The sequence below is a fragment of the Gossypium hirsutum genome, chromosome A11 (assembly GCF_007990345.1).
Source record: "Gossypium hirsutum isolate 1008001.06 chromosome A11, Gossypium_hirsutum_v2.1, whole genome shotgun sequence".
Lineage (NCBI taxonomy): Eukaryota > Viridiplantae > Streptophyta > Magnoliopsida > Malvales > Malvaceae > Gossypium > Gossypium hirsutum.
Genome location: NC_053434.1, coordinates 54,203,099 through 54,210,767, shown reverse-complemented (window position 1 = coordinate 54,210,767; position 7,669 = coordinate 54,203,099). Strand labels below are relative to the sequence as shown.

General features: G+C 35.3%; 1 non-coding gene across 1 annotated transcript; it reads left to right on the top strand.

Annotated features, from left to right (window-relative positions):
* The first annotated feature begins 1,972 nt into the window (after positions 1–1,972).
* LOC121210616 (small nucleolar RNA R71) lies at positions 1,973–2,079 on the top strand. Its single transcript, XR_005905730.1, has one exon. It is a non-coding gene; the product is annotated as a small nucleolar RNA R71 (small nucleolar RNA).
* The last annotated feature ends 5,590 nt before the right edge of the window (positions 2,080–7,669 follow it).

Below are 7,669 nucleotides of genomic sequence, written 5' to 3'. Positions count from 1 at the left end.
ATTTATAGTCTAAGCTCGACTTACCTCTCTATTGTGTGGTCATGGAAGTGTGAGGAGTTTACACTCCTCATTCCTGCTATCAAACTCAAAATAAGGTTTTAGACAGGTACAATTTACCTTAAAGGTGCCAAATTTAGGATGAATTACCTCGACTGTACCATATGGAAAAATGCTAAGTACTGTAAGAGGGTTTGCTCCATTAGGTTTAGAAGTGGCAATACGAGGGTCTGCTGTATCTAATAGTACTTTGTCTCCAACCTTAAGTTGATCTGGTGAAACATTGAGCTCGTCATGGTGTGGTTTTGGTCTATTGTGTGCTCTTGGTTTCTGTGTCCGCCATTCATCTAGTTCCTCGATTTGTAGCCTTCGTTCTTTATAGGTGGGTCCTTTGTTGTTACTTGAGCAAGGCTCATGTATGCTTTTTGAATGTATTTCCTACAAAGAATGTTGCACCACATGATCAATATTAGTAGAATTTTGAGCTTGAAGAGTGATTGTTTCATCACCTACACGAAGTGTGAGTTTACTTGTACCAACATTAATTATAGTTCTAGCAGTTGCTAAAAAGGGCCTTCCTAAAATTAAAGGCACGCCACTATCCTCTTCTATGTCTAGAACAACAAAACCGATTGGGAATATAAATTTGTCAATTTTAACGAGTACATCTTCAATAATGCCCCTAGGAAATCTAATTGTTTTATCTACCAATTGAATGCTCATCCTAGTTTGTTTGGGTTTCCCAAGACCTAGTTGTTTAAACATTTTATAGGGCATGACATTAATACTAGCCCCTAAATCAGCCAATGCATTATTAACATCTAGGCTACCAATTAAACAAGGAATCATAAAACTCCCTGGATCTTTCAATTTGTTGGCCAGCTTCTTCTGCAGAATGGCTGAGCAAACTGCATTCATCTCCACATGTGATGCCTCATCCAACTTCCGCTTATTTGCTAAAAGCTCCTTTAAAAATTTAACTGCGTTTGGCATCTGCGAAAGAGCTTCAATAAATGGTAAGTTAATATGCAATTTCTTTAATAGTTTAAGAAATTTACCAAATTGTTCATCTGTGCGGTCTTTCCTTGTCACATTGGGGTATGGCACACGAGGTTTGTACTCTTTACTTACCGGTTTCCGCTCACTGTGATCCACCTCATCCTTACCTTTACTTACCATAATTTTTTACCTCGATTCTGGTTCAAGTTCAGCTCACCCTTCTTTTTCTCGAGCGGTAATCGCATTGAGTTGTTCCCTTGGGTTAGATTCAGTGTTACTTGGCAAGCTACCTTGTGGTCATTCAGAAATTAATTTGGCAAGTTGGCCTATCTGAGTTTCGAGCCCTTGAATTGACACTTGTTGATTCTTAAGTGTTGTTTCGGTATTCTAAAAATGAGTCTCTGACACCGAGATAAATTTTCTTGGCATCTCCTCAAGGTGCGGCTTCCTTTCCTGCTGGTAAGGTGGTGGTTGAAAACCTGGGGGATGTTGTGGCCTTTGATTTACTTGACCACCCCACCAGAAATTGGGATGGTTCCTCCAACCTACATTATAAGTATTACTGTATGGGTTATTTTGAGATCTAGAATTATTGTTACCCATGTATTGAACTTGTTCCTCCTCGGTGCTGGGGTTGAAGGATTGATATACTATGTGTACTCCTCCTCCATTTGAATCGCATCTCATTACTGGATGTACCTGAATAGAACCATATAAACTGTCAATCTTTTTATTTAAAAGTTCTACCAGGTTAGATAGCATAGTAATCGCATCGAGGTTGAAAACACCGGCTGCTTTTGTTGGCTTTGTTCTTATGACTTGCCATTGATAGTTTTTCAGTGACATCTCTTCTATAAATTCATAAGCCACTTCAGGTGTTTTGTTATTGATAGTCCCACCAGTAGCTGCATCGATAAGTTACCTTGTTGAGGGGTTCACACCATTATAAAACGTTTGAACCTACAACCATAAAGGCAACCCATGGTTAGGACACCTTCTCAATAGATCCTTGTATCTCTCCTATGCATCATAGAGTGTTTCTAGATCCATCTACAAAAAAGAAGAGATATCACTCCTCAACTTAGCCGTTTTAGTCGGCGAAAAATATTTAAGTAAGAATTTTTCAGTCATTTGTTCCAAAGTAGTAATTGACCCTCGTGGTAACGAGTTCAACCACTTTTTAGCTTTGTTTCTCAACGAAAAGGGAAAAAAACCGAAGGCGAATGGCATCGTCAGAAACGCCATTGATCTTAAATGTGTCGCAAAACTCTAGAAAATTCAATGAGTATTTGGATCCTCATCCTGCAAACCATCAAACTGAACAAACTGTTGTATCATTTGAACCGTGTTAGGTTTCAGTTCAAAATTATTGTAGCAATAGCGGGTCTAACTATACTTGATTCGGCTCCTATTAAAGTAGGTTTAGCATAATCATACATAGTACGAGGCGTAGGATTCTGATTTACTGGATCAGAAACAATCGCAGGAGGTAGCGAAATTTATTGATTTTTAGCCATCTCCTCGGTTGTGGTGGAAATATCTCTTGCTCTGTGTATATTAGGCTCCGCCTTATTTCTCTTTGGTTTCTGTGAGCTGTTCGATCGATCTCACTGTCAAAAAGCAATGGTCCCGACGGGTTTCGTCTAGTCATAAACTATAAAAACCTGCCAGAAGGAAAAAGAAATTTTAGTAAAATTAACAAAACTAAAATAAAATTTAAATTACAATAAAATAAATGGCTAAAATAATAAAAATTAAGTGTTCCTAATATCTTAGTTCCCCGAAAATGGTGCCAAAAACTTGATGTGAACAAATCGTGATAAGTTTTATAATTTATGAATGACCATTCTTGAAAACTAACATTATCATGACAAAGGCAAGCGCACCTATCAAACAGTAGTATAGCTTATGGCAAGAGTGGAATGTCGAACCCAAAGGAACTAAAAGTATTAGTATTAACTTTCTTTTTATTATCTAGCCTAAAAATAAAGAGATTCATTTTATCTAAACTAATTACTAAACTTAGAATGCACAGAAAGTGAATGGGGGAAATAACTTTTGGGAAAACTAAATGATTTGGACAATACCTAAGGAAAAATCCACCTAGACTTCACTTGTTATTGACTCTGAATTAGACAATTTATTCATCTGACTTAATCCGTAGAAATTCTTAATTTATATTATTATCTCTCTCGAGACTAACAACGTCTAACCCTAGGTTGATTTATTGAAATCTCATTCTAATTAAAACCCCTAGTGTTGCATTAACTCGATTTATGGATTCTCTTATTAGGTTTCACCCTAATTCAGCAAAATTATGTCACCCTATCCTAGGCGTGCAATCAACTCCGCTTAATTATGTTAGATCTACTCTTAGACAGGGACTTTTGCTCCTCTGAATAAGCACATCAAAACTTGAATTAATATCCTGGAATATCAAAGCAAGAATTAAGAACACATAATTAAGAACAAATCAAATATTTATCATATAATTCAGATAATAATAACAAGATCTGTCTTAGGTTTCATTCCCCTTAGGTATTTAGGGGGTTTAGTTCATATTTATGAAAGAAAACATCTTAAAAGAATAATGATAACAAAACATAAAGAAAACCCAAGAACTCTTGAAGGGAATTGAAGGGAGATCTTCAATTTTGAAGGTGAATTCGACTTCTAAGATGGATTAATCGGCTTCCTTTGAGTAATTCTTTCCTTCTTACTCTCTATGTCCCTTCTAGGTACCTTCTGGGGTGTTTATATAGGCTTTAGAATGCTTCGAAACCCTCAAGAGTGGCCTTTTTCCGAATAGGACTAGACTTGGGCTCAACAGGGACACCCCTGTGTGACACACCCGTGTGAGATGGCTTAGGCCATGTTTTAATCTGTTAAATAGACATGGGCGTGTGAACTACCCATGTGTGGAAGTCTAGGCCGTGTTTATTTCCCACGTTGACCCATTTTCTCCGTTTTTGGCCTGTTTCTTGATCTTTTTACTCTCCTATGCTCACCTAAGTATAAAACAAGAAATTAAAGGATTAGGAGCATCGAATTCACCAAATCTAAGGATAAATCATTCATAAATGTGCTTAGCATGGGATAAAATATGTATAAATTATGGTTTATTAGTTATGCTCAAATGTTTCATGTGATGGTTAGATGTGGTATATAATGAATGGACATGTAAAATGTGGCCAAATTATTTGGAGATGGTTAGGTCATAATTGGCAATGAGTTATAAAATGAGCCAAGTATAAAATGTGATTATTGAAGTGGTAATCCTTAATACAAAAAGGATAACCTAACATGTGCTAAACTAATGAGATGAGGTTAACATGCAATAGACTTTTCCAAGGTGGATTATGGAAATATTTAAGCCATGTTAAATACCATTGAAGTTTATAAATGTGTATGTGTAACACCCCTTACCCATATCCTATGTTGACACAGGGTACGAGGTATTACCAGACTTAAATACAGTCAATCATGTAAAAAACAACTATAAAATTTCGTTCTATTTAAAAAACTTTCATACATATGATATGGGCCTACAGGGCCCAAAACATACATTCAGGGTGGTTCGTGACCAAACCGTAAACATATAAAACTTTTGCAACACTTAGAAAATTTTCACACTTTAGAGAGTCACAGGTCTGTGTGGGTTTCACACGCCCTGTGGCTTGGACACGCTCGTGTCTTTAGACTGTGTAACTTTTTCTTTATGATGTCAGTAAACATTTAGAGTCATACGGCCAAGTCACACACCCGTGTGCTAAGGCCGTATCCCCCACACAGTTGAGACACACGGCCGTGTCTCTACTCGTGTGGTTAACACTTAGGCTATTTTCCAAGCCTTTATGTTACCCTTAATCCTTCAAATCTTTATACACACTAAGGACACATATCGTGACATCATTTTAATGATTTAACATCTCATATTAAGATACATTCATAGCATTAATACCAACCATATATGGCCAACAAGCATAATCACACCACCTTATCATGAGCATTAGAACATAGCATAGATAGATATGTTCACAAACCATAATCAAAATAAGACACTCCTCTTGGCTATATACAAATAACTCAATATAAGCCAACATATTTGTCTAATCATAATAACACATAACATAAAGATAATTCCCTATACATGCCACTCACTTAAAAATGTTTAACATATATCAATATTACAAAGATGATAGCTTGATAGTGTGATGCTGCCTTCGACGATCTCCAATCCCGAGCTAACCTGACTACACTAAATAAAAGGAAAGGAAGGGAGTAAGCTTCATAGCTTAGTAAGACCGCATGAAAAATAATAAGCAATTATCAACTTGCTCCTCAAGGTAATACAACCATATTTGCACTTTTACTTATGCTCAGGTCAAGCTGTTTTCTTGAGTGACAGTCACTAAATTATTTATATTTGGAGCTACCAAACTAAAAATTAAGATCCGCTAATTTTCCCTGAAACTAGACTCACATATATTATTACCATAAAATTTTTAGAATTTTTTGTTTAGCCAATTAGTACAGTTTATTCTTTAAGGTTACCCTTTTTTTTGCTATTTGACAGTTCTAACCCCTCTTCACTAAAAATTAATTATCTTCTCATACGAGATTCGAATGATGTTTCCATTTGTTTCTTTTGACAATATACTCATTTAAGAATATAATAATATAAATTATAACCCATAATTATTTTTTTAAAATTTTTAATGATTTTATCAAATTAGAACAGGGGATTTCAAAATTGTTCTGACTCTGTTTCACACAAATTCAAATATCTTAGAATATGAAATTCTTTTTCTTACCCCATTTCCTTTATGAGATACTAGACTCGATTAGATTTAATTTCCATATTTTATTCAATCTCTAACCCTCTTTCTACTATTTTTTGTGTATTTTCCAAGTTGGACTACTGCAGCTGTCCTAAATCTGTTTAGTGTAAAATAATGGTAACTAAGCTTATAACAGCTTTACAAACCATTTTAAACATCATGGTGAAAATACATATTAGTACATCATAAGCAGAGAACCATAATCATAAGGTCATCAATATTTCATTCTCGTAGGCATATCTTACTTATTTGTATCCTTACCAAAGTTGCATCATTTCATGATCGTAACAGCATTTGAGCTTCGAGTACATACCTGTACCTTCTCGACATGCTCACAACATTTCATAGTTTGTTCATAATACATAAATGGACATAAGCACAACTTACACAACACTATCAAATACAATTCATAAATCATATATCGAGCTCACATCTCATACGTTTCAAATAGGTACCTGTACCACTCACAACATGGTCATAACCTTTCTCATTTAGCTTAAACCGTAAATATCTCCGTTGAACCATTCAGAATACTAAAGGATATTTGATAAGCCCCAAACATAGGGTAGGATGACGATGCCATGTCCCAGACATGATCTTACACTGGCTCATACATCAAGTCGATGCCATGTCCCAGACATGGTCTTACACTGACTATCGCGATTAAGGCCGACACCATGTCCCAGACATGGTCTTATACTAGCTCTCATCTCAATACCGATGCGATGTCCCAGACATGGTCTTACACTGGCTCTCATAATGTTGCTGATGCATGTCCTAGACATGTCTTACACTAGCACACAAATGACCCAAATGTCATGGCATGAATATTCGATTTATTCCTAAGGTTCAACCGGGAGTTTCTACTACATCAATTCTATTCATACATACTCATATTTACAATAAAAAATTTATGCTATAATAATTCAATCACATATGATAACAATGTAGTTGCCTTATTTACACCCAACTTACTCGTTTCAATGAAATATCATATTCCATCAAATTTCCAATGTATCCAATCATCACCCAAATGTTATTAACATTTGGCATCACTTTCTCATGTACAATATCATCAACATATAATTCAATACAATGATAGCAAGATAGATTTCAAGCATATTAACAATAACATGGATATCATGCTTATTTAATCACACGGACCTACCTCGAATGCAATTTCGGCTAATTACTCCATTTTAGTCCATAACTTCGTACTTTCTGATTTAAGCCCAAATCTCAGTTTTATTGATCTATAATGATAAAATTCACTACTTTAATCATCATATTAACCAATACATTCCATAATTTATACTTTAGCTATAATAGCCCGATTTAGGGCCTAGTCAAAACAGTGGTCTTGGGACCACAAATATAAAGTTTGAAAATTTATTTTATTATAATTATGAGGTTATAACATGATTATATTAGTGTATGAAAAATTTGGTGAGTCAATTTTAACGTTTGTGAGCCCGATTGCGAAAAAGGACTAAATTGCATAAAAGGTAAAAGTTGCTTTTTAGTACCCAAATATGTTAAATAGCTAGAGAAATAAAATTAGGGGATTTTAAAGAGTAATTTGACCCCTAGAAGCAAGGTGGCCGGCCATAGGAAGCAAAGTTGGTCAAATAGTCAAAGTTTAGGTGAATGATGTCATGAATTGGTGATAAAATAATGCCTAAAAGCCTAGCTATTATTTTTCTTCTTCTCCATGTCTTCTCCCCACCGAAAATATCAGAAAAAGAGGGGTTTTTGAAATTTTGAAATTTTAGCAACTTATTACCTCAACAAGTAAGTGATTCCCATGTCCCTAGTTAATAAGTTTTGCACTT